Source organism: Onychomys torridus, chromosome 10 (assembly GCF_903995425.1).
Source record: "Onychomys torridus chromosome 10, mOncTor1.1, whole genome shotgun sequence".
Lineage (NCBI taxonomy): Eukaryota > Metazoa > Chordata > Mammalia > Rodentia > Cricetidae > Onychomys > Onychomys torridus.
In genome coordinates, this window is record NC_050452.1 from 36510461 (window position 1) to 36537767 (window position 27307).

Here is a 27307-nt window from a genome sequence, read left to right on the forward strand (position 1 = left end):
TAGTTCTGGGAGAGGGACAATTAGGAAAGGCTTTCTTGAAGAAGTGGTATTCAAACCAATCCATTGAGGCTAAGAGACATTTGAGGAGACCTAGGTGTGAGTTGGTGGGAAGATTCCACACAGGAGGAGCAGCATGAGCAAAGGCTTACGGTAGAACTTGGAACTGGTTCTTCCTAGACACTCATGCAGAAGTCTTCAGCAGTGGTAAGACCACCCTGCTTCTGAATCTCATTCCTTGCTTTCCCTGTTAGTCAACTTTCTATTGTTTTGATAAGATACTTGAGATAATCAACTGACAAGGAAAAACACATAGGTTTTAATTCATGGTTACAGCTTCAGAAGTTTTGATCTGTGGTCACTTGGACCCATCTATTCCTTTGGGCCTGTGATGAGATAGCATATCAGTTAGCAATCTTACTTACTACACTCTACCTAAAAGCTCTACTACCTTCCAATAGGGCCATAGACTGAAGCCAATGCTTTCAACATACATGCCTTAGACTCTAAAGCTTAGAGGGACATTTAAGACTGAAGCTGACAACACACCCCCATGGTTAGGCATGGTTGCACATGCCCGGCAGGACCTAGTCACTTCCGCTTAGTCATTTCCAGGTCAAACATCTCATGTGACCCAGGACCTTGGCATAAAGCACACATAGAATAGTCACATGGGCCTGTGTGTGCAGGCGCAGCCCTGTCTTTACAAGCCATTGCCATGATTCCCAGGCCTCTTCACACACGTGTCTTTCCTCAGGCCTGTGCACATCTGTCCCTCTCCCTTATCTTAATAAAACTATTGTTAGAGGATTCTGTCGTGTTTTGTGACTTTTCCTTGCAGGGTAAGAGTGCGTAAAAACCAACACCTGGTTTACCTATAGTTCTTTCCACAAATAGTCCTGGTCTCCACCCACACCTATGCCTTCTCTACCAATGGGGGTCTAGACGTTAGACAGAGTCCCCGATTAGCAGACAAATAGGGAGAGGAGCCATAACTAAGAAATCAAGATGGTGAACTTCCAAGATGACTGGCTTCTTCTTTACTCTCCTGACCTGAGACAAAAGCCTGGTAGCTTAAAACATGTTACCATTTTGGGATTATGATTGTGTTTGTTTTCTCTGCCAGTTAAAAGAATTAAAAGGCAGGAAAATTCTGAAACTTGACAAGCGGCAGTGGAGAAATCTTTAACACAACAGGAACAGACAGAATCAGCAGTTGAAGAAAGGTGTTTACTGGGGTGAAGAAACACACACATGCAGCAGACACATAGAGAAAAAGACCCCCTGCTTTTAGGGGTCTTGAGATGCCCAAAAATCCAGTCTCACTTCAAGGGCTGGGGTATTTGAAGTCTCTGAAGGGTCTTCCTTCCCTAACTTCAGATTGGTCCATTTAATGAAAGACTGGATGGCTGACTGGCCCACAACTGCTGTGTAACTTGTCCTGATCTGATCTTGAACCTTACTGACAGGAGAAAAAGTCCACAAGGCCTTTGGTATAAACTGACATACTTTCTTCTCAGGTCAGGAGAATGAGGAAGAAAGCAGCCAATCTTGGAAGTTCACCATTTTGATTACTTAGTCATGGCCCTGCTAGTCGCCTGCCTATCAGAATCTGTCTAACTCTTGGTTCCTCATCAGCTTTGCTTACTCCACTTATATCTCTAAAAAACCAATAGGCAGCATGGCATTCTTCAAGCACATTTTGAACTTCTCTGTTTTTAGAATTAAGAGTCAGTAGTGCATACATCAAGAACAATGTGCATAAATAGAAGGGGAAAGACTAAAAAGGCCTCCATTCCCAGGCTCTCCTAGCTTACCAAACGCTGCCTTCTGTCTGCTGAATTACTCCTTTGTATTCCATATTGTTTACACACAGGGGTGTGTGTGTGTGTCCCTTTTTCAAATTTTGCTTATCTACTGTGCTTCCTCAGGATGCTATGGGTTTTTCTAAGAAGGACCATATGAATAATAAAAGCTTACCTTGGGAATAAGAGTCTTTCATCTCTCAGGCCTTTGCCTGTCTCCTGTAGGATTCTGTGCTTCTCTTCTTCCATATTAGCATAATGCTAAGACTGTGTATTGAATCTTCAATCAGACTCCCTTTGTAATGTTAGTAGATTGTAACCTTAGGAAAGCAGACCACATCGCAGGTTGATTGCCATCCAGCCGTTAAGGGTCGGTTTATACTGTTTTGTGGAAACCTCCCTTCTTATCACCGAGGAGGGGTGGGGGTAGGGGTAGGGCTTCATCCATCATTTCAGCTGAAGGTTATTTTTGTAGAATTTCTTTCTGAGACAGTAGATTACTGTACAATCTAGGGCAGAAGGTAAGACAGAAAACTTCACTCTTGATAAAAACAAAAGGAAATGGCCAGCCTGGTCTCTCTAGAGCACAACAAGAGGCCAAATCAGATCACAGAATTCTTTGATTTACTGAGTGAACTCATAATTCTTTATTAAGTGACCTCCCGGGCTTGGGATTTCTAAGCTATGAGAAATGATAGGTCACCATTCCAAAACAAGAGATTCCAGCCTGTGCTGCAAAGAATTATATAGCCATGGGGACAGAAGGTCAGAACCAGAAGCTTAACTTTTATGTTCCATAAAATGAGAAGTTCCTGCTGGAATCTGAGCTCAGCTCTCACAGAGGTTTAGAGATTTCACCCACACCATGATCGCCTTGGGTTTCTTCTCGCAGCAACTCTGTGTGGTAGGCAGGTCAACTATTACTCTCCTCACCAGGCCAAGGAAGAACCAGGAGCCATTGAGGTTCAATGACTTATGTAAAATAAACAAAGCTGAGGCGGGTCTTGACTCATGGAGAGAGCCAAGATTTCTGAATACAACCAAATGTTCCTGACTTCCTAAGGACAATTAGGCTTTCAGGAATTAGTTCTCTAATTCCCAATACATTTCTTTACCAGTCAAGTACTAAATTGCTCTTCAGAATGTGTAGTTGTTGGACCATTGAGTCATGGTGGCCAAGCAGGAATTTCTTTGCTTACTCATTTAGCAACTATTGATTAATTTGTGTGTGGTGTGTGAAGCTTTTCTAACTAGAAGTTGAAGAGGAGGGGCAACCGTGTCACATACAATATAAAATGTGGTCATAGGCCAAGTTAGACATTTGAGGACAGAGTTATAATTTGCTTTGCTGGCCTGGCATCATGAATAGGTAGTTTATGAGTTGTATAGAGAACCAAGTATCTCAGGCTTGATTTTTCCATTTGGTTTAAAGAGTTCCGATGAAAATGTTTTATTTTTTAGGAAAAGAAATGAAAATGAAGTGAGAGATAGAGGAAGAGAATAGCAGGAATTCAACATCCAGATAATTCTCAATTCTAGCCATGTATAATCATTTAACAGCTTGCCAAGGACTCAGCAGCTGGTCACTGGTACCAGAATAAATCTTTTTATAGGCAAGCAACCTGTCTCTTTTTCATTTAAAATTCAGCCTAAAGCTAATGTATGACTTTGACCTGTTTAATTTTGCTTAAATGTCCTTAACTTGATTAAATTTAAAAAAAAATTATACTCACTCTTTTTTTCTTCTCTTTGTGATAAAATCTACCCGTTATTCCCTAGTGGAGAACTCCAGGATTTTCAGAAACATAGGATTGAAAAAGAAGAAAAAAGACACTGTGTAGCCTTCTTTTAGCTGGATGTGGCCATTTGGTGAAATTCTGGTCAATGTGATAGAATCTGATTTGTACAACAATTACATCATAGTAATCACGCTAGTTCCCACCTTACCCATGGTACCACTTTCTGTGGTTTCAGTTACCCTCTGAATATTACAAATGGAAAATTCCAGAAGTAAAGAATATGTAAGGCATAAGTGTGTACAGTTCTGAGTGGTGTGATGAACTCCACACTCCTCTGCTGTATTCTGTCCTGGGTATGTTGTGTACCCACACTACACACCATGCTCACCTGTCAATCACTGGGCCCCTGCCCCAGTTACCAGACTCACTGTTGTCAGTGTGTGCTGACTGTGTTCAACTCTTTTATTCTATTATGTTTTATGGCTTTATTAGCCGTTGTTCTGTTTTATTATGTTGTTACTTTCCTAATTAATCCATTTTTGTTATGGGTAAATATAGATAGGACCCCCCCACCCAGTATATAGTGAACTCAGTATTACCCCCCTGGGGGCCTTGAAACACATACTTTGCAAAGGAGGATGCAGAGTGGTGGTGGCAGAAAGCTGGCTATGCTTCTCCTTTCTTCTCTCCTGCCTGTTAAAGTAGGCAGATGGAAGAGCCACCCTGGTCAATAACATTCAGGTACATTTAAAGACAGCTATCCAAAAGGTAGCAGGACTCTGAGCTCCTGATCATTACTGTTTCCTTCCTTCCTGATCCAGGCTGTTTCCATCTCCCCTGGCCACTTACACATCCAGAAGTTTGCTAGAAGGATGAAAAGGTAGGTGGGCACATGGCTGAGACTTCTTACAGTCCTGTAGTATGCAGCTCTCTTATCGGGAAAAATATCATGCAGAGTCTGTGGAAATTCATTTTGCAGAACTATTTGGCCTCTCTGCCTTCTGTGAGGGGTTCACTCTACCCCATCAATAGAAATGCAGCATGGGGTGTGATGTTTGCAAGCAGGGGATCCCTTTTGGAAGCTGGTCATGCGAGACCCCCTTTGTCTATCATCTTTCAACATTCCATTCTCCTACAAGAAAAGCAGATAGATATCCAGTCACAGTCTAGTCTTAAGTGTGTAAGACTCTTGAGTCAATTAAAACATAACTGCATTTTCTTCCTGCCTTTGGGAGCAGAAAATGCTAGTTGTTCCCCAAAATTATTATTATTATTATTTTAACTATTTAACTTTATGTGTATAAGTATTTTGCCTGCTTGGTGCCTTTGGAGGCCAGGAGAGGGTTTTGCATCCCCTGAAACTGGAGTTATAGACAGCTGTGAGCTGCCATGTAGGTGCTGGGAATTGAACTTCAGTCCTCCAGAAGAGCAGCCAGTGCTCTTAACTGCAGGGATATCTCTCTAGAGAGTCCCCAGCAGTATTTAATTATTGACTGGGTACATTTCCAGAGCCAAAGTCCCAGATGCCAACTAAGAGCCAACCTGATAGGAAGCTTTACATAACAGATCCACTAGGTTAACTCTTCTGCATAGGACTGCTCTAGATTTTATCTGAGAGAAAACCATGTCTAGCTTGTGTAAGGCGATATGTCTCTAGGTTTTGTTCAGTTCTCTCTCTTTTTTTAAAGATTTATTTATTTATTATGTATACTGAAGCGGGTGCCAGATCTCATTACAGATGGTTGTGAGCCACCATGTGGATGCTGGGAATTAAACTCATGACCTCTGGAAGAGCAGTCGGTACTGTTAACCTCTGAGCCACCTCTCCAGCCCTTGTTCAGTTCTCTTAACCAAAGCTAATTTCAAGAAGTATCTGTCCTTCTTATGCTTGACACATCGGCAGATTTCAGTCTTAGTGTCCATCTTTACAATGGGGGCAGAGGCTTCCAGCAGATTGACACAGGCTCATCAGGCAACACGGTTTCTTATTTTCAAATCCTACATGGACTGCAAGTAGTATATCCACTTACAAAAGGGCTCACTGCTCCACTGACCTATTTATCATGCTGGGAGCACAGAGGTCCTTGGTCCCACAGGTCACCAGGGAAACCAGGAATGCTAAGCAGGCAGGGTTGTCTTTTCAAAGAAAAAGATATATAAGCTGTTTTTCCACCTAGAAGGCTAGGAATTGGAGGTGATTAATAGCTCTGTGATCTGAATTATCTGAAGAGCCAGGTCACATCAAGCTCCCACAACCAGGGCCAGAGATAGCTAATATTCTAGGTGAATTTTTTCTTTTTCTTTTTCTTTCTTTCTTTCTTTTTCCTTTTTTTTTTTTTTTTTTTTTTTTTTTTTTTTTTATACTATCTAAGGGCCAGGTGGTATCAAGCTCCCACAACCAGGACTGGAGAGACTTAATAGTCTAGATGACCCTTACATTATCTGTTAGCCAGGGGCTCCCACAACCTCCCACAGCTAGGACCTGAAGTGGCCAATAACTCAAATGACCTCTATGCTATCTATAGGACTGAGACTACACCAGACCCTTCCCGAGGCCCTTAAGACAGTACAAGTGCCTATCTCTAGAACCCACCCTCTTGGAAGAAATTACATGTACTTTGAACTGAGTTTCTGAATGTAATCATGCCTTCTTGTACACTGAGGATTTTTTGCACCAGGAAGCTGTTTTGTTTGTTTGTTCCCCCCACCCCCAAAAATTGTACTTTGTTTAAATATACTTAGAATAAACTGCCTGGCATCAAACTCCAAAAGTTTGATTTAGTCTAGCTGACTAAGACAGACTGAACTGAGTTTTTCTTTTTGCCTCTTCCCAAATGTTTTCCTGCTGACTGTTTCGCTTGCAGAGACCACCACGCCATCAGTGAATACAGAAGAGATGAGCCAATGGAAGATGGCCGGGCTGATGTGGAGCTAGAGGAACCAGGCCTCAGCTTGTTCCTTCCTGCTTTGAGGACCTGTCACTAGAACAGGCAGAGGCCAGGTGTGAGTGGTGTGGGAATGATTCTTTCATAGCTTTTTGCAGATCCAATAAACCACAAGATCCTATCATTTCACCTTTGACTCTACTTTGTTGTCTTTCCTACATCAACATTAAGCCTGAGAGGACCAAATCACAGATGTGCATTTATTTATTTTCATCAAAAAATGAAATAACTTATTTAGTTATTATTAAGACAGGGTTTCATCATATAACCCAGGCTGTCATGGAACTATGAGGCCCAGGTTAGACTTACACCAGCAGTGGTATTCCTGCCTCTGCATCCCAAGGTCTAGGGTTACAGGTATGAGCCACCACACTTGATCTGATTATTCATTCTTGAAATGGATGGACCCTAAGCAATTTTCTCATTCTTTTTGGGAAAGGTGCAGGACATGATCCAAGTCCTGGCAAGTTACCAAGAATGGGACTTTTCTCTTGGTCCCAGGTTCCCATATGCCCTGAGCAATCACCTCTGCTCAGCTACATGTCCACCCACACTGTATGCTCTGAGGGCATGACCAGTCCTAAAACAAAGACTCCCCAGCTAACTCTAACGTCAGTGATTGAATCCTCAAGATGTGTGGTCTCTTTAGAAACAAGAAGAATGTCTTATAGTCATAACATAAGGCATACCATTCTGTGACATTCTGTTGGCTTCATGAGCATTTTAAATAGTGCCCCTGAAGAGCAAAAATTACCCTAGCACACAGGAAGGAGCTCAGCCTATTAAGACCTCAAGACCTTCCCTCACATCAACATCAGATGCTTCCCCTGCATCTTCTCTTGGAGAGGTCCCTAAATTACTTATTAGTATTCAAGAAACTCACTAATTTGCAGGATACCAAACAACCTTGCATTTTCTAGACTTGTGTGGGCACCAGAGAAATGCTATTTAAGGATGCTAATATCTACTCATCAACCCAGAAGACATAGCCCTTAAAAAAAAAAGTAGACACGGAATGTGAAAACTCCTGTCTTAAGAGTTAAGTAGTATTTCTGGAGATGACTTGGATCTAATTTAGAAGCCCATGTGCTGATTGGAGTCCAGGGAAGCATAATAATTATGTGTGTCATAATCACCCACTTGCTGAAGGCTACTTTTGTGTCCCCTAATAGTAGGAGGCTCACAAACAGAAAAAAAAAATCAAAATTATTTTGAATGTGTGTGTTTTAAAATCACCGAAGGTCATGTCCCTTGATCTAAGAGCCAGAGGATCAGTGACAGGGTGTGGCTGTCATATTCTGGCCTAGTGGCCTATCACTAGCATTAATGTCTGGTGCCTCTACAAAAATGGGATAGTATCAACAAATTTGGGGCTTCTGTGAACGAATGCAAAGCAAATTTTGTAAGTATCTGTAGGATGGTGTAGAAGACATGAAGAGGTCCATCTACTCTTCCACCAACTGCTAAGGGGAATCACATCCCAAAATTCTAAGAAATCAACCACAGAAACTGAGAGGTTTATGTCAAGGTTCTGGTTTAGATTTTGGTTTGCCTTTTCCCAGATAGAAAAGAAATGTGGTACATTTACATGTCACAGCTGACTTCACCTCATCAGCTTTGCTTCCCAGGTGGCCCGGCATGCGCATGTGTTTGTTCCCGTGGGCATCAAATTTCTTTTCCCCTTCCAGGGCATTGACGTACATATGTGATTATGTATGGTCTTGCTCTCGCCGATGGTTTGTTTTCTATTCTGTGCTTACTGAGTACCCAGCCTCAACCACAGTGGCTCTGCTCCTGGGCAGACCCTATCTTTTGTCTCTGCTTTTTCTCCTGTCTCCATGTCTTTTCCAGCCCACCATCCCCCAGGGGAGATACAGAAGTTCCAGTGTCTGGACAGAGAGAAGAGTCTCAACCCAAAACAGCGTTTGCAAACTTGAGATCTTGACTTTGGTGATTGTAGGGGACACACAGACATACTATGACGTCAGGAAGGTGCCCTTCCTTTTTAATTCTCTTCTAGTCCTTTTGGTTCTAGAACTTGCCAGAATGTTTCTAGTTAGCACTCTTTAGCTGTTGGCTAAATTACACTCTTAGAGCAGATTTCAGGTCCAGACATTTGACAACATGAATCTAATAATGAAGTTTTGTTGTTACAGGTTTCAATTTTTCAGTTTGTGCCAAACGACACACCGCTTTTTATTTATAATAACAAACAAGCCTCCTCTAAAAAAATGTTTCCCTTGAATAAAAAACAAGAATCACTGAAAACAGAATTCTTTGAACTGAAAAAATGACGGCTGAGGAAACAATGGTTCAGATAATACACAAACATGCTAAAACTTGGGGGCAGGGCTAACATTTGTTCAAGATCACTGAGAGCTGCTCTAAGCAAACAGAGGCCGTTTCTTACTCTTGTTCTTCTACTGGTACCCATCCTTACGGTCATCACTAGGACAACCACATCCTGCTGATCATCACCTTGTACCACCACTACTGATGCAGGTCACATCTTACCACTTTTGCCACCACCCCGACTCCCACTACACTAGATAAGCTCTTCACCATTTGTGGCCTCCAGGGTTGCAACCAGCTCCCATCAGCTTCCCTAATTCCTTCCTCCCACTCATTCTTACTTCCAATCCCACCAGAGCATACATATAAAAAAATACATTACTTGTATTAGCTTCTTCCTGGGGCCCTGACAGAGCTTCCCACTGAGCTACCTGGTCACTTCTAAATGTTTCTGCATGCCTTCCATGGTTTTTCCATGTCTCCTCCCATTGTTCATTATCACTGTGAAAGATCTGAACCTAAGTAACTGTCTTAGTCAGTGTTCCATTGCTGTGAAAAGACACCAGGACCACAGCAACTCTTTTTTAAAATTAATTAATCAATTAATTTTTCCAAGCTCAATCAGTTTCTCTTCCCTCCCTCCTCTCCTCCCTGTCCCTCCACCTAACATCCCCACCTCCCTCCATCCACTCCTTCTCCCTTCCCTTTCAGAAAAGTGCAGGCCTTCCACGTATATCAGCCAGCCGTGGCATATAAAGTTGCAACAAGACTATTCACCTCCTCTCCTATTGCGGCTGGACTAGTCAATACAGCAGGACAGAAGGCAACAGAGTCAGAGACAGCTCCTGTTCCCTCTGCCAGGAGCCCCACAAGAAGACCAAGCCACATAACTGCAGCGCATGTGCAGAGGGCCCAGGTGAGTCTCATGCAAGTTTTCTGATTGGCAGTTTAATCTCCATGAGCTCCCACCAGCCCAGGAGAGTTGACTCTGCATGTTTCCCCATAGTGTCATTGGCTTCTCTGACTCCTATATTCCTCCCTCCCCATCTTCCACAGGATTTCCCCAGGTCTGCCTAATGTTTGGCTGTGGGTCTGCATCTGTTTCTATTAGTTGCTGGGTGAAGCCTCCCTGATGACAATTGAGCTAGGCAATGGTCGATGAGTATAGCTGAGTATCATTTGGAATCATTTCACTGACTTTCTTCTTCTTCTTTTTTTTTTTTTTTTTTTGCCAGTTATGTTTGGTTCTGTCCTAGGGCTCTGGGCTGTCCATCCTCTGGGTCTTGGCCCTCCTCCATCACAGCAATTCTTACAAAGGAAAGCATTTAATTGGGGCTTGCTTACAGTTCCAGAGGTTTAGTTCATTGTCATCATGGCAGGAAGCATGACAGCTCGCAGGTAGACATGGTGCTGGAGTGCAGCTGAGAGTTCTATATCCAGATCTGCAGGCAGCAGGAAGAGAGAGACACTGGGCCTGGCTTGAGCCTTTGAAACCCAAAGCCCACCCCCAATGACACACTTCCTTCAACAAGACCATATCTTCTAATAGAGCCACTCCCTGGGGACCAAACATTGAGACCTATGGAGCCTATGGGGCCATTCTTATCCAAACCATCACAATAACCTTATAAAGAAAATAGGCCTATTTAACTCACAGTTCTAGAATGTCAAGGGCCCAAATATGACGCTTATCTTCTTCTTGGCAGAGTATTTAGGAGACACAGAGCACAGCACGACAAATACAAAGGAGCACATGTATATTACTGTAGGTCTCTTCGGGCCTTTCCTCAACTCCTTTTAAAGCCACTGGTATGGCTGATGTTCTCATCTAATGCTGTGCTCTTCCCAAGGGATCCTCCCCCAAAAGGTAGCTGTAATAAGTCACCACCTTCACAATTATTGGGCAGTCTCCATCATGGAGAAATTTCAACACATCAAGCCTTTGAGAGGCACATGCAAACCATATCCACACCCCTTTCCCCATCTTATTTCCCTAGGACACTCTTTCTTTCCCATTTAGGTCTCCATAATTTTATTATGAACATTTTATATGCTATTCAATGTTTCTCTATAAGTTCAAATTTTGATGGTATGCAGTTATGATTTATTTAACCAACCTCTTATCATTGAGATAGTTTATCCATTTCTGTCTTCTGATAACGAGCAACACTACATTGAAAATGCTAACGCACAACCCCACAGTCAAGCACATATATGAACTATTCAGTGAATGATGTTATGTCTGGAAACTCGGTCAAAAAGGATGATGCCTTGTATCTCTTTCCTACTTCCCTACCTGGCAAGGAAGAACTAAACCAAGTCAGGGATCAGGTGAAGAAGGAGGAAAAAAAGAACATTCCAAAATGTGGCTTTCAACAGGGACTGTTAATTGTTGTAAATTAGAAAACACCTCATTTTGGGTATGGTGGTAAACACCGTCCCAGTTCTCAGAGACTGAAATGACATAACATCCTGGGATACTTGGTAAGATCCTGTCAACAAAACAGATATTCCTTCAGGTTATCTAACCCTGCTTCCTTCTCTGGGCCAAGAGCAAGAAGAATTTGAATGGCAGCAAGATGGCATCTATTTGTCCGTTCATAATCCAAGAGAGACAGTCATCACAAAAATTTCACTAGTGCTAAAATTATTATTGGAAGGTGTTCAGCTTCCTGCTTAACCCCAGTAGCTCGCAGACTGCAAGTCAGCGGTTTGACGAAGTAACAGTCTCTGGCCCCAACTATCTGCGTGCCAACAGAGGTTAGGTACATGACCCGGAGCTGCTTTGGAGAAGTAACTTATTTTTGTTTGGTGGGAAGCAAGGACACAGGGGTGAGAAGATATTGCCCTAAATATGATATGATCCATCTGTCCAAACACGGGTTATTCAATTCAGCCTCTCACCATCTCCACATCCAGATGTTTGCCGTCATACAATCCCAGATGACCTTGCCTTCTATCGAGTGTAACTTGTACTAATCATGTTTGTCAAAGACTTGCATTTGTTTCTAATTAGAGGACATCAATTTTGATTCAGCCAGACCCCCTGAGCTTTGGTACTGGACACAGCCTCCATTATTAAGAAACCTTAAATCACAACTGCCCTTTGTCATGTTATTATGATCACTGAGGTTTTCATTCTATCTCAGTTCAAATAAAAGAATCTTTGAGACCACACTAATTGTCTGAATTACCAAATTTCATTACCAGTGTCTGTTAGAATTCAAATAACTCTATTGCATCTATACATTCTCCAACCATTGAATTCCCATGATGGTAATGGGCTCTTCATATTTATTTATCTTTGTGCTCAGAAGTCTCCAACAATTACATTTCATGGCTATATCTGCTTTCAAATTCTGACCAGATGTGTGGTCTTGCCTGGGTCACCAATAGTGTCTCTGAATTTAATTTCCTCATTTGAAAATTAGAGGATTATAAGATGTTGTTATGATGATTAAATATCATAGACTATTTAAAATACTTGCCAGGGTATTTGCTGTAGCATATATGCAAATATACAGGTTCTTACTGCTCTCTTAAATAGTCTGTGGTAGAGTCTGACCTTGAGAACCGGTGTCTGGTCTACCTCCCAGAGACTGAGGCAGATTTTCAACAACATTGGTTTCCTGTAGTTTTTTAGGTTATCTTCCACCCCCACCCCCCACCCCATGAGATTAAGCAAGATAAAGCATGGGGAACCTAGATAAGCTGAGACTGTTCTACATGAACCCCCTTCTTATGAAGTGTGTGGCTGGCCCGTCCTTTGATCCAGTGCTCTGCCAACCCAGAGCAATCTGTATTTCTCAAGTGCATCAGCGGGAGGTATCTGGAGAGCAAAGTGGGATTCAGGACTTGAGGAAAGCAAATACCTGACTATCTGATTAATTATTTCTATTTTCACAGACTTTATTCAGAGTTACCTTTCCAAACTGTGGCCCATTCTTGGAGAGAAGACAAAACTAAGTGTTTTCTACACAGTTGAAGCCAAGTCACTGAGTGATGGAGAACCCCAAGAAAGATGTCCTGGCAGCCTATGTGGGTCAGCAGGTAGCCCGTTCTCCTCTGTCTGTCTCCTGGTCTCCTTCAGTGCTTACCCATGCCCAGCCTTCTGTTTCTTTTCCTCCTTACCCATCTCTTCCAAATGCTCTGTAGCATCATGGTTTGCAGCATCCTGGTTTGCAGCATCCTAGTTTGCAGCCTCACAGGCAACATAAACATCCTACACTCATTCTTTGCTTCAGCTTCTGATGTTGAAGTACAGACAGACAGATTTAAGACATTGGGCACAGATCTGAGGATGCAAAGGTAGGGCTGTTTTTCTAATGCAAGTGCACTGCAGAATTCCTCTTGACCACCCAGAGGCGACTCCACAGTGGAGCCACCTTCCCCTCTTGGTTTCCTGGACCTTCTCAAACCAGGCAGAAGCCACACCTGGTCTCTATATAGTTTTCTATAGTTTCTACTCACTCTGGTGTCATAGTCTATGCTTGAGAGTACCCTCACACAAGTATTCTCATGAACAAAAGGACTTAAAAATGACCCACTTCACCCTGACTGATCATGTGCATGGGCCAGCTAACTGCCTGATATGCTCTGTTATGAACTCAATGTATTTCTTCAGGATTCATAGGTTGAAGCCTTGATTTTAGTATGTGGAGATTAGGCCTCTAAGAAAGTAATTAAAGTTAAATGAGGCTGTAAGGGCACAACCCTCATCCAATTATTAGAAAATCCCCAGAGAGCTCAAGTTTTACAGCTATTTGCAATATGTTGGGAGACCCTTTACCAGATACCCACCTGCTCACACCTAGGTCTTGAACCTCTAGGATTTAGAACTGTGAGAAAATTAAGTCCTGTTGCTTAAACCATTTGGTCTGCTTGGCATTTTATTATGGCAGCCTGGGCATACTAATACTAACGATATTTGATTCCACCCATGAAGAAATCATGATAGTTTTTATTAACTCTACTACCACTTAAGAGATGAGGAGTGGGGAAGAATAAATCTTTAATCCTAAATATAAAAAAAAAAAAAAAGATGAAAATGAAGATGGACTGGAGAGATGGCCCAGCATTTAAGAACAATTGCTGCTTCTGCACAGAACCTGAATTCAGTTCCTAGGACCTGCACAGTGGTCATATCCCCTAGTAACTCCAGTTCCAGGGATCTGAGGTCCCATTCTGACCTCTGGCATGCACATACAGGCAAGCACTCATATACACAAAACAAAAATAAATATGTTTTTACAAACTCTTTTGAAAGAGATGAGGAAACTCAAATGTGGAGAGATCAAGTGATCTACTTCCCACTATTCTATGGTGGAGGTAAGACTCTGAACCCGGGTTCTCGGGGACTATGTGGTTTTACTCATATCTATACTATGGAACAAAATGTATATCCCGATTAAGTTATGAGGAGTATTAATAAATTTCAAAGTCTAAAAATTGTTAAAAATAATTTGGAAAATCATTTGTTTTGAGTTTTAAAAGTATTACATTTGATTTAAGACAATGATCAAAAGGTTTGAAGCAATAATGGTTTAAATTTTTGACATACGGACTTTTTGTTGAACTAAAAACACTTATTTTTACTGACACAATTACTTGTTCTACTGTTGCTTTTTCAATGTAGTTACATGTTTTTGTTTTGTTTTTCTTCAAATTTCCCGATATTGTTACTAAGCTTTAAATCTCTCGGCTATGGAGTCATGGCTCTAAAGATATAAGTCATGGCCCTTCTTTGGTGAGATCCCTCATGGCAGAAAATGAGCATGTGTAGACAGGACATGCCCAAGTACTCATGGAGTCAGTACAGTGTTTAGACTCTACTGTGGGCCAAGCAACATCAGAATGGCTGTCAAGGGACCACAGGAAGTGGGAAAGATGGTGAAATGTATACTAGAGAGTCTGTGTGTGGAGAAGTAGCAGCCAATGGTAGAAGGCACATGAAGAGGGAAGTCTACTGTGTGAAATGTGAGAGAGGTGAAGAGACTAAGTGTGTGTGTGTGTGTGTGTGTGTGTGTGTGTATGTGTGTGTGTGTGTGTGTGTGTGTGTGTGTGTGTGTATTTTAATGAAAGTAGCAAGACTGTGTGTGAGCATAAGGCAACATTCAAGCAGGGGATAAAGAAGTGATGTATAATGAGCAGATTGAGCAATCTCTAGCTTATTTGATTTGATGTTTAGCATTTCTCTGGGTAGAAAGCAATGTAGTAGGCTGTCATTCTAAACTTGAAACTGTACACACTGGAAAAGGGACTTCCATGCTGTGCCTATAGACCTGGCCAAGGCTTGCTAAAGATGAGCCATAGTGCCTGTCTTCTGAGCCCCGGTTTTCATGAGTGGGGGAAATGCTCTGGGCTCAAAGCCCGGCAGAGCCTGGAGAAAGGGAGAAGAAGCTATTTATCAAAGCAATGTGAGCACCTGGCTCTATAAACATGACAGCCTAGACCAGGGTACCCAGGCGACAGCCCGTGGGTGACACTTGCCCAGGTCCAGCTCTTTAGGTTTTTGTAGTTCATTTAATAGTGTATTTTTTATCTTTCATGCTGGCTCTCCTATGTCACTAAGTGCATACAGCACCACTTGCAAACTTTAGAACTGTTGGTTTTATGCTTTAACCAGCGTGGGATTAGCCCACTCCATAAGCTCTTCGTCATTCATTCCTCCATAGTTTCAATTCTCTTGTTATTTCCCTAGATTGGTTGCTGTTAAAACTTTATTTTCTTTTTTAAAAATTATTTTCATTTATTATTATGTTTTGTTTTTGTTTTTTGAGACAGGGTTTTTCTGTGTAGTTTTGTGCCTTTCCTGGATCTTGCTCTGTAGACCAGGCTGGCCTCAAACTCATGGAGATCCACCTGGCTCTGCCTCCCAAGTGCTGGGATTAAAGGCATGCACCTCCACAGCCTGACTCAAATCCCTTTTTATAAGGTGAAAACATCTTCTTACCCATTACTGTATCTTTCATTTCCCATTTTATCCCCAACTTCTGTTATTTATAATTTTCTATGACCCTTATCCACCAACTAAACATAAAGCACTACTTTTTAGAATAATTAAGGCTTGTCTGTGGGATAATTTTAACTATGATAACTTAGAAACGCTGTTTGCCTTGTTCTGTCTATAGAAAGGATGCTTGTTGCAGGATCAAATACTGCACTTGGACTACATGTTTCTATGAGGCTTAATTTATTTTTTTCTTGTCCAATTAACTCCCATAGACTTTTCATTGCTTTTGCATTTTTAAACATTACATGTGGTATTACATCTCTGGAAACATCCATACCTCTTATGCCTTCCAATTTCCAATATTCCTCATCTTTCTGATTTTTCCTTTGCTCTTCATTTTGCCAGTTCAAGTTAAGTAACTTCTGGAAGAGTGTGGAGGTTAATCTGAAGAATCCTTGCACACCTCACAATAATTTTGCTGCACATCCACATGTCTCTGATGTTTTGGTATAGTCAAGAATTCTAGGTTGCTTTTTTTTTTTTTTTCAGTCTTTGGCAGAATTTCTCATTGATCTTTCAGACTTAGTTATAATGTATGGGAAGCACTTTGTCTAATTCTGTTTCTTTGTAAGTGAACTATTTTGCCTTTCTGAGAGTATTAAATTTCCTCTTTATCCTAAATTTGTCCTCTGGAATTTCATAATGATACGTTTGGTTATCATCTTGTCCAGAATTGTCTAGATTCAAAGATTCTTAATATACTTCCTATGAGAGATAGTATGAATGTGTTTTTTCCTCCAGGATGATAGAATAAAGAGCTTAGACCAAATGGAAATGTTCAAATCATGTGGCTTAGTAAATAATTTGAAAACATAATGATGTAATAATGGCAAAATCTAGGAGAGCACCAGGTTGAGTAGCAGACCCTTGGTATTGGTCCTGAGTATATTCTTTAGTCACATTAGCTTCTTTTCTTCCTCCCTTTCCTGGCCCCCCTATCTCCTCCTTTCTTGCCTCCCATATCTCATCAACCCTCTCCAAAGGGATTGTATTGATGAAATCTTTCTTGGCTCACAGTTTGAAGGTATAGTGTATCATGGTGTAGAGGCAGGATCACCAGCAGTGGGTCACACTGCATTTGTATTTAGGAAGCAGAGAGTGATAGATGCTGGCCCTCAGCTTGATGTATCCTTTGTTTGCAATTTGGGAACACCCTAGCCTTTTCCATGTAAGGTCAGTCTGGTGTGGAGTCCACACTGTCCACCCTACCCCAGGCAATGGTCTTCCATTCGCTTCCTGCCTCCCAGAAACTTGCTAATATTTCCATACTCTCATAACCTTCTGTCCAGGTTGTTACTCCTTAGCATCATATTGATGACATTCTAGAAGGAAGAGAGAATAAATATCATATTCCACTTGTTACCTTGAACACAGCACAATTTATTTTCATTATAAATTATAGTGCATGATTAAGGTAGGCTAAATTGTAAAGAAGTGATATGAAGACACAGCTATAATAGTGTATTTCACACGGGTGCAATGATTCAAGATTTCTGGAGGTGGTTCTCCTCAGCGATTCCAGGACCCAGAGCTTCCTGGGATCTGCTTGTAGGCAGGGGGAGAGGAGAGAGCATGAAGGAGACATGTTTGCCTCTTGCGAGCTTTGCTTAGTAGTACTCATATCTGTTTTGCTAGAGCATGGTGGGGCTGAGAGCAAGTCCCATTCCCATGAAAGAACCAAGGAGGCTGGAACCCAGTCCTAGCCCAAGCAGCCACTTCCCAGCTATGCCTCCATGTGATGGTGTGAAGTGTAAGTCTGGTTTGACATCTGGTCTCCTTCATGTCACATGTCCAGCCCTGGAATACAGGTTCTAGGCAATGGTAAGAACTGGGCAGAATTGTGCTTTACTCAGTGACAATCATCAGTCTTCATGACAGCAGTGCAGATGACACCTTCCTACCTACATATTCCCAGAAGCTGTGCCATGCATTTTGCTGAGTTGCTTTGAAGGGAAATTCAAAGAAAATGATGCTCATTTACTGAAAAAATGTATGTGTCAGACATTGTGCTGAGTGATTTCCATATAACCCAGACAACACACATTCTCTCTGAGCCACAACAAATGCTCTTTCTTGTTTGTGAAATCTGGGTTCTCTGTGGGAGAGGCATCGGAATTCAGGATCTTTTAAAAAAGGGATTTGGCATACAATTGTTGTTCACCTACTAAGTGTTGGACATGCTATCAGGACTTAGGGATGTGGGCATGGGAAAGACTCCTTGCCCCATTTCCAGAAGCTTGGCTTTCCTGAGATGCAAATGAACCATCACAGCACAGTGTGATGAGTGTTGTGCTGGAGGCAGAGGGAGGGAGTATTTTCTCTGCTTCTCTGCTGATGGGGCAAAGGTAAGAAGACAGGCTGAGCATCTGAGTGGGGCCTTCAGAGGTAGTTGAGAATTTGCCAGAGAAGAGGGGGCACAAGGACTCATGATGGTTAACCTTCATGGTCAACCTGATTCGTAACTACCTAGGAGACACACCTCTAGATGTTTCTGTGAAGGGTTTCTAGAGAGGTTTAATGGAAGTAGGAAGTCACAACCTGAATGTGGGCTGGACCAATCCAGGGACTGGGCTCCCAGACTGAAGACAAAAGGAAAAAGGAAGAGTCTACCTGAATGCTAGCATTCATCCCCCTCTGTTTCTGGACTGCAGAATGCAGTGTGACCAGTCACCTCATGTTTCTGCTGCCGAGTCTTCCCCACTGTAACCGTCTATAGCCCTTAAAACATAATAATAAACTATTCTTCCCTTAGATTGATTTCATCAGGGATTTTGTTAGAGCAACAAGAAAAATAACTAGTACAGGGATTAACATACAACGCTCAAGAGCCATGTGCTGCCCATAGAGTGACTGGCAAAGCGTGTGCTGCTGGATACAGAGGTACCTAGAAAGGTGAGTGAGTCTTTAACGGCAAGGTAACAGTAGGAGGAGAATAGATGAACTGATAGCTTATAATCTATTTCTCCTTAGAACTCCCAGTCTCAGGCTGTCTCCCTACTCCAGCTTCCTGAGAGAATGGAATGGATGGCTTATTTGAGACCAAGGTTTCTTAACTTCATTGGCACAATTAACATTTCAAGCCATGTGGTTCTTTTGTGGTGGTTTTGATAGGTATTCCATCCCCCCCCCCCATAGACTCATGTGCTTGAATGCTTAGCCCTTAGGGATTGGCACTAGTAGAAGCTGTGGCCTTGTTGGAGGAAGTGTGTCACTGTGGGGGCAGGCTTTGAGGTCTCATACGCTCAAGCTATACTCAGTATGGGACAAACAATTCAGTTCCTGCTGCCTGCAGATCAAGATGTACAACTCTCAGACCCTCTCCAGCACCATAATTGTCTGCACACCACCATGTTTCCCACCATGAGGATAATGGACTAAACCTCTGAACTGTAAACCAGCCCCAATTAAATATTTTCCTTTATAAGAGTTGCCATGGTCACAGCGTCTCTTCACAGCAATAGAAACCCTAGCTAAGACATCTTTGATGATGAGGCTAGCCTGTGCTTTGTACAGTGGTCAGCACCACCCCTGGCTTGTCCCTAGGTGCCAGTAACATCCCTCTAAGTTCTGACAATGAGAATGGTCTCCAGGCTTTGTCTCATATTCCTTGAGTGTCAGAATGGCCCTGATTGAAAGACAGCATCAGGCAGTTTTTCACATCTTCCTTGCTCACATCTTCTCCCACAGAATGAATCACAGAGTTTTACATATCATAGTTCTTTTACTGATTTGATAACACATCTCCTTCAAACCCTGAGTATCTTTTTTTATTAGCCAACAGTCCTGCCAGGAGTGATGTTAGGAAAAGCAGGCAGGGAAATCAGCTGCATTCATTTTTTTCTTTGTTCTTACCTTTAACACATTCATGTCTCCAATAAGCATTACATGATCTAACAGACATTCAGTATACACTGAATTTCTTAAAGGAGAACTCAAGTCATCTTTAACAAACAAATTCACAGCCATCCAAGCAGATTAAAAGTGACTTCTGAAAGCCTTTTCTTTTCAGGCCCAAATGACCTCTTTTAACCTTTATGACCTGACCCACTAAAATTAGTTTATTTACTTCAGATACCCCTGTGGTCCATCTGGAGAAAACATCAGTCAGGCCTCTCCATTTTCTTGGCTAAATGTGTGCTCTCCACACATCTGGTGTCTAAAGCATATGGATCCCTCTTTAATCAACAGCTCAGAATGGCATCCGTGTGAGCACCTGTCAGAGGATTTATCCAAGAATTGATTGCAGCCCAGGATTTGCCAAAAGTGTGATCAAGATATCTACTTTCTCGGACGGGCCGTCCCAGTGGCATGTAAACTTCCCTTCCTCTAGGCTCTACACAAAGTCAGCTCATCAGAAGGCAATGGATCTTGTCTGGCCTCTGTTATTATTCAAACATGTCCTAGAAATGCTTTGCGCTGCAATTTTCCTCTTTCTCGCTGAAGAGTGTAATACATGGCCTATCCATCTGTGGGAAAAGAGCTGTCTTTTGCAAAATCGTAGTCAAAGATGCTGTTGAATCACATCCCAGTGTCAGAGTCTAAGAAAGAATTGGATTCTGGCTCCAGCAGTAAGGCAGGAGAAGCCATAATGTATCTGCCGAGCAAGTATGGGCCAGTCCCCAACCTAGCATCATGAATGCCAGAGGGAAGGTTTCATGCCTCCCTAGACTTCCAGGCAGGGCTAATGGGGTGCCAAGGAAAGAAGTGTGCTCTAGAATAAGAAGGAGTGCTTAAGGGCAGGGTAGGAGCAGCTTCCATGCTCTGGAGAGAGATACCTATGCTGTGGCTTTCTCCACACTTTCAACATCTGTTTCCAGACACGCAAAATTGAGGGAGAAAAGAAGGACATTTCGCTGTAAGTGAAGTGGGCAGCCCAAGGCATTTACTTTGAACTGAGAGACAGAAAACAAATAGACAATGGCCATGTCTATTACATGAAAAATGAGAAACCTGATTCAGTCAGCAGTGTCCAGCCCTGGGGAACCAGCTTATCTTCTCTATCGGCCATCTTAAGAAGCTAGTCAGTCATGCCACACTTGTAGGAAGTCAGGACAGCAGTCTAGGAAGCTAAACTAGATTCTCCCATTGAGAATTGTTTCAAATGGCTTACACTTGATGAGTCACAGACACCTTACATTCTTATTGCCACCGGTTCCAATTTTGGGCAACCAGAGAAAGCCTAAAGTACACACCAACCAATCACAGGAGTGGCTGGATGCTCCACTTCCAGCTTCCCATCTGCAGCTTCCCTTGAACACCTAGTCAGGACAGACCTGAAGCCTTCTCTTCTCGGCTATGAGGCTTTCCTACTCTGCCTGCCTCTGCTGAAAGCCAGTGACAGTGGTAACTTCCCCATTATAGTACACTTCAGAATAACTACTAAAGCATGGTAGAATACACATGGAAAGCCATGTGTGTGGTCTACTCCCACCCTTCCATGCCAGTGTACTGAGTTCCTTCATCTGGAATGATCCTAATATCTTTTCCCTTCTGTGGAGAAAGCCTACCCATCCTCCCAGGAGTGATAAGTATCCCTGATTCTGAAGACCCTTCCCTGTCCAACCCCAGCTAAATCCCAGAAAATCCACCACCCTTGTCCCCTGTTGGAATGCCCATAGTTGCCAGCATGCAATGCCCGTAAGAAATAAATGAGCATTTCCTCAGCCATTGAATTTCCTGGGTATTTCTTACGTATGACATCTCACTAATTCTTCTCTTGACTTCGAGGTAGGACTTCCTTGTAGCTGGAGTTATCTCTTTGTAGTTAGAGTTTTCCTGCTAGCCCACAGTCAGGACAAATCTCTCTCACCCACCAGTCCTGCAGCTGCTTAGACCCAACCGAGTAAACACACACAGACTTACATTACTTACAAACTGTATGGCTGCAGTAGGCTTCTTACTAACTGTTATTATATCTTAAATAAACCTATTTCTATTAATCTATAAGTTGCCACGTGGCTCGTGGCTTACTGGTATCCTAACATCTCTTGGTGGTGGCTGGCCAGCATCTTCCTGTCTCAGCCTTCCACTTCCCAGAATTCTCTTCTCTGCTTGTTTTGCCTATACTTCCTGCCTGGCTACTGGCCAATCAGCATTTTATTTATACAGAGAGATATCCACAGCACTTCCTCTGAGGTACAGATGAGGAAATCAAGAGCTTTGTGCAGAGACAAAGTTCAAGGTGTGTTTGTCCGGGTTAGAGCTCTTCAAAGAAATTGTCTTTTATACCTTTTGGTTCCTTGTGCAGAGCAATTGCTGGGTTAATAGAAGATTCTTCATAAAGGCATTGTGAGTGGATAAGCTGCCAAATGGGTTACTGCAAGGCAGGAGAAATGAATTGTTTATAAGCTTATCATGGTCTAGGGACTAATTCTGAAGTGTAGACCAGATGCTTCCTGGAGATATTAGGGATAGAAGTCAACCGCTTTCTTTCATGCAGACTCAATTTCTCTGGACAGGAAATCAATCACCCTAAAGCTCCAAGTGGAAGCTTGGGCTGTTTAGAGCTCTAGCTTTGTAGGGTTGAGGTTTTGATGCCTGTGAGTCACATAGAAAGACTTACCAGTCAGCAGCAGTGGTCTCCTGGCTCAAGAGAGAAGATGCATGTCAGTGGGTGATCTACAACTCGTGCCGAAGCACCGGGAGAAGAAAACATTCTGTGAGTGGTGTGTATGAGAGTGTGCCATCTCATCCAGCCAAAGGGGGAGCTCCATCTCTGGTGCTATAGGTTTACTTAATTATTTTAAACCTTTTTTTTTTTTTTTAAAAGAGGGAAGTTGTCATAGCAACAGCAACAGCAAATATTTTGAAGGGGGAATTTCTATTTCCAGCACTTTCAAGTGATCTTTTTTTTTTTTTTTTAACTTTTGCCCATTATCCACCCATGCTTTTTCCACCCACAAACATTTTATATGTAACCATGTGCAGCATCTACCTTGTACTCTGTTTTTTCATTTCACATAAGAAGCATTTTCTATGTAAAAGCTTCCTATTTAAAATGCTCAAAAAGTTCACACAACATTCCATATCATGTTGACTTAGTCCCACATCATTGTCTAGCTATTACAATGTTCATGCTTTTATTATATTTAGGTCACATTGCAGGAAGTCATATCTCCCACACAGAATTATAATCTGTATTACTCTGGTTATTCACTGCCTCAGAGCAGTCACAGGTGAATCTGGCATCTCTCTGTAGCTTCCTCTGCAGTAATGATATGCTGCTTGCCTACTGATTCACAGAGTCAGATAGTGGCCTAGGGACCTCACCTTGTTATGGAGCCTGCACTGACTGCTCATGGTGGTGGGGACTGGACAGTCCATGATGCAGGACTTTCTTTTGTTGTTGTTGGTGGTGGTGGTGGTTTTGTTTTTTGTTTTGTTTTGTTTTTTTGAGACAGGGTTTCTCTGTGTAGCTTTGCACCTTTCTTGGAACTTGCTTTGGAGACCAGGCTGGCCTTGAACTCACAGAGATCCACCTGCCCCTGCCTCCCGAGTGCTGGGATTAAAGGCATGCACCACCACTGCCTGAGTTGATGCAAGACTTTCTTAAACAGAATGGAAATGTGTTCAGTGAGGCTGCTTGCTAGGATGCACGTGTGGGGAAAATGCACTGCAAGGCTCCTTGATTAGAGGATTAGATTTTGAGGCAAAATGACTTTGCATTGGCTAGGAGAATTCTCCTAACGGCACCAGGGACTTTCCTCTTCTCCTTTCTGTATTTTACATTGCATAAACATGAAGTGACTCCAAAGCGAGAGACTGGCTTCTAAGTCACATGCTGGAATTTCTATTTGCCATCAAGAGCCGTCTTTCAAAGGTCCCTCCCTGTGAACTTATGTAGTGCTAAAACATGATAACATTCTTAGGAAATTCCACTCATTGGCCATCGTGTGTGTGTGTGTGTGTGTGTGTGTGTGTGTGTGTGTGTGTGTGTGTCTCCAGCCACATTGAGCCCCCCTGGTTTTTCCTCAAACATACTATGTAGGCTCCATCCTCAGAGTCAGTGGCACATGAACTATACATGTGCTTATACCTAACATTTCTGCACTGTCTGGTTGCTTCTGTTTCATGTGTAGTTTTTAAAGCAACAAAAAAGCCAACCAAACAAAAGGAAAAAAACAAAACACGTTGCAATGAAAATGGGGACTTCGATTGGCACTAATATATGATTTGAAGCTTTCAGTGGATGAGTATTTAGATTTTGTCTGTTAACTAACATCCACCCCCTCAATAATCTTGACCGAAAGTGGTGGCTGAAGGGAAAGGCCATAATCCACCTGCTTGATACTGTAACTATTTCCAGGTGAGCATCAGAAGCTGCATAGACACCTCCTTTGTGATTTACCACTTTACTACATATGGCCAGATATTAAGTACTGAGAGTATTTCAGGTCATTTTAGCATGGACACAGTTGTAGACGATGTGTAAAATAAGTGGGTGTGATTGTGCCCCAATAAGACTTCACTTGCAAAAGAATGAGTGTGGCTAGGCTGGACTCATTACTTAAAATTTTCTAGCCCCACATCTAGGGGTATATATAGAAGCCTCAACCAGCATGTTTAAGATCACGGGTCTGACATGATACTTCCATGGAACCTTGTGGATAGAAAAGAAGTCAGATTTTCTATTTCTCCATGTGTCTGCCGCCCCATCCCCTGTCTGCTCCTGTTTGCTATGTTTTAGATTTCTCCACTGCTACCTGTCAGGCTTGAAATTTCTCCCGCCTTCTTTAACTGGCAGAGAAAATGAACCTGATCCAGACCTTGGTTCTCTCAGTAGAAAGTGGCTTTGAAGGGATTTAAATGTGTGCGCATGAGTGAATGGTTTGGGTGGCTTTTGAAATTACATTGTCCAAAGGATATAGGAATTCAGTCAAAAGGTTTGATGTGTTGTTGTTGTTGTTGTTGTTTAACCTAAGACACTTCGCTTTAGTAAATGGACTCCTAAGTGGCTTCTGAGCATCACAGTCCAGGCTTACCGGCTAAGATGAGAGCATAGGTCAAAAGACCAATGGAACTCTTACTACAAGGAAGTGAAGCTGTATGTGTTGGCTTTGAACATGGGTTGCAGTGCTGTTGCTGAATCTTGACTTCCGGCCAGCAGGGGTGAAGAGTTCCTTTCCCTTTTCATATCCAGTAATGTCGTCATCTCTGTCCTACTTCAGTCTGGCCTCACAGGTCAGTTAAGGGTTAGATTTGACCTGTCAGCTAAGGCAGGAGACCTCTGACTGCAGGGGCAGGAGCTGATGCAAGGGATGGAGACAGCCATCTTTCTAAGCACCAATCACCTGCTCAGCTGTGAGCGCCTGCATTCAGTAGTGGCAGCTCCGCACCCTCTCACAGAAGGACTTCCCTGCTCTAACCAGGTGCTGAGGGCTGTTTGAGGAATGTCGAGCACTGTCTTATTTCTTTTCAAGCCTCTTGGATGGAGTATTATGTTCTGAAGCAGCCTTTAACAATGCTTTATACTTCATCTCTTAGCACTTTGATCTTTTTCTCTAAAAAAATGACTTCTGTTATTGCAAGTTTCATTCTGCCTTTTCTATACCTTCTTTGTAAATTTCCCTTTAAGACATAAGGAGCCCATTAAATGCTGTGAAGTTCCCACCTGCCTTCACCACAGGAGGTGTGGTTACTAGAAGCCTTAGTTGCAGGTCACTGCACTGTGAGAGAAATGGATTCACAGCTGGCTTGGCTTGCTTTCTGTGTAGGTGGCAGAAATGAATGTGTGGCTGTGATGATAAGGAAAACGGCATGTACCATCTACACACATAGTCAGAATGATGTTTCTTACACCATTCTAGTCTGAAAAATATAGATAATAACCAAGACGCCAATGGTTGACGTCATTAGAGTTGCAGAGAGAGATCAGGAAGAGAGTGGAGGCTGAGAAAGCTCTTGAAGAAATGACTGAAAATGGGCAAATAGGACAGATGATCACAGGCCAAAGACGCAAGGGGCTTGTTAAAACTCATGCCGGGACACAGCAGCTCATACTCATGGAAATTAAAGACAAAGCAAAATCACAAAAGGCAGTGAAGCAGCAAACCCTTACCCACAGACAGCAGCAAATCCAGAAAGAGGGCTTCTGTCAGAAAGCTGTGGAAGTGAAGAAAGGGGCATGTCTTCCAGACCCACAGAGGAAAGAACAGCTGGGCCGTGGTGGTGCATGCCTTTAATCCCAGCACTAGGAGGCAGAGCCAGGCAGATCTTTGTGAGTTCAAGGCCAGCCTGGTCTACAGAGCAAGATCCAGGACAGGAACCAAAACTACACAGAGAAACCCTGTCTTGGAAAACCAAAAAAAAAAAAAAAAAAAAAGAACATCTAGCTCAGACTTCTGCTTTCAGCGACAGGACCCATTAGGAATAGGAAAAAAATCAAGACACTCTCAGATGAAGGAAACTAAGAGGATTTGCCTTCAGAAGTTCCCTTACCCTCCAGGAATGGTAAACTAAAGTCCTCCACCCCAAAACAATAAGAGGAAGAAACACTGGGTCTTTCTCTTGCTCTTTCTAACACAGTAGCATTAAGATTGTGGTAGAACAGGACATATCTCTTCCAATTTTTGTCCAAAAGTTCTCACTCACAGTTCCTAACATCCTTGCAATTCCCAAAGGTGATTCAGAATATTATTAAAATTGGGTAAAGTATTTGGCCTTTCTTGTCTTTGCTTCCTGATATGGCTGACAAGAAATAATCAAACTTTATTGCTTAGCAGTAACCCCTTGCAAGTATATCTGAGATTGTGTTACCTAGCTGGGCTTTTGGAAAGACTTTAGGTAATGAAGTACCAGTGGAAAACACCATGAGATCATAGACCTGGAACTTTTCAGCCCTTCTCCAGCCAAGCATATCACCAATGACAACCATGCCTACATGATCAAAACTCCATAAAGCCCTAAAAAGATGGTCTCAGAGCTTCTGTTTGGCGAGTAAGGATACATCCATATGCTGAGAAGATGGTGTATCCCAACACCCTGGAGAGATGCAGCATACATGTTTATTCACGCTAGACAGAGAACCCACCATAGACCACAGTACAAATACCACCAAAGTCCATTTGGTGAACCAAATGGGTCTTATTGGGATTACTTACAGGAATATATATATATATATATATATATATATATATATATATATGTGTGTGTGTGTGTGTGTGTGTGTGTGTGTGTGTGTACATATATGTATGTATGTATATATATGTACATATGAAATATTTCTTTCTTGAGTTTTCTAAAATCTATTTGATGATAGAAACAAAAAAGATAACATATGGGTGTGAAATGTATGTAGAGGAAATGTTTAAAACAATTATATATTATAAGTGGAAGAAAAATAAACATAGAGTCAAGCATCTGTCCTTTATTCAAACTGATAGAATAACAACACCAGTTTATTATATCAAGACATATGTATATGTCTTAATATAATATACTGGCATATGTATATATACATACATATGTATATATACCAGTGATATCTAGAATAACTATTATAAAAAGCTCTATTAAGTT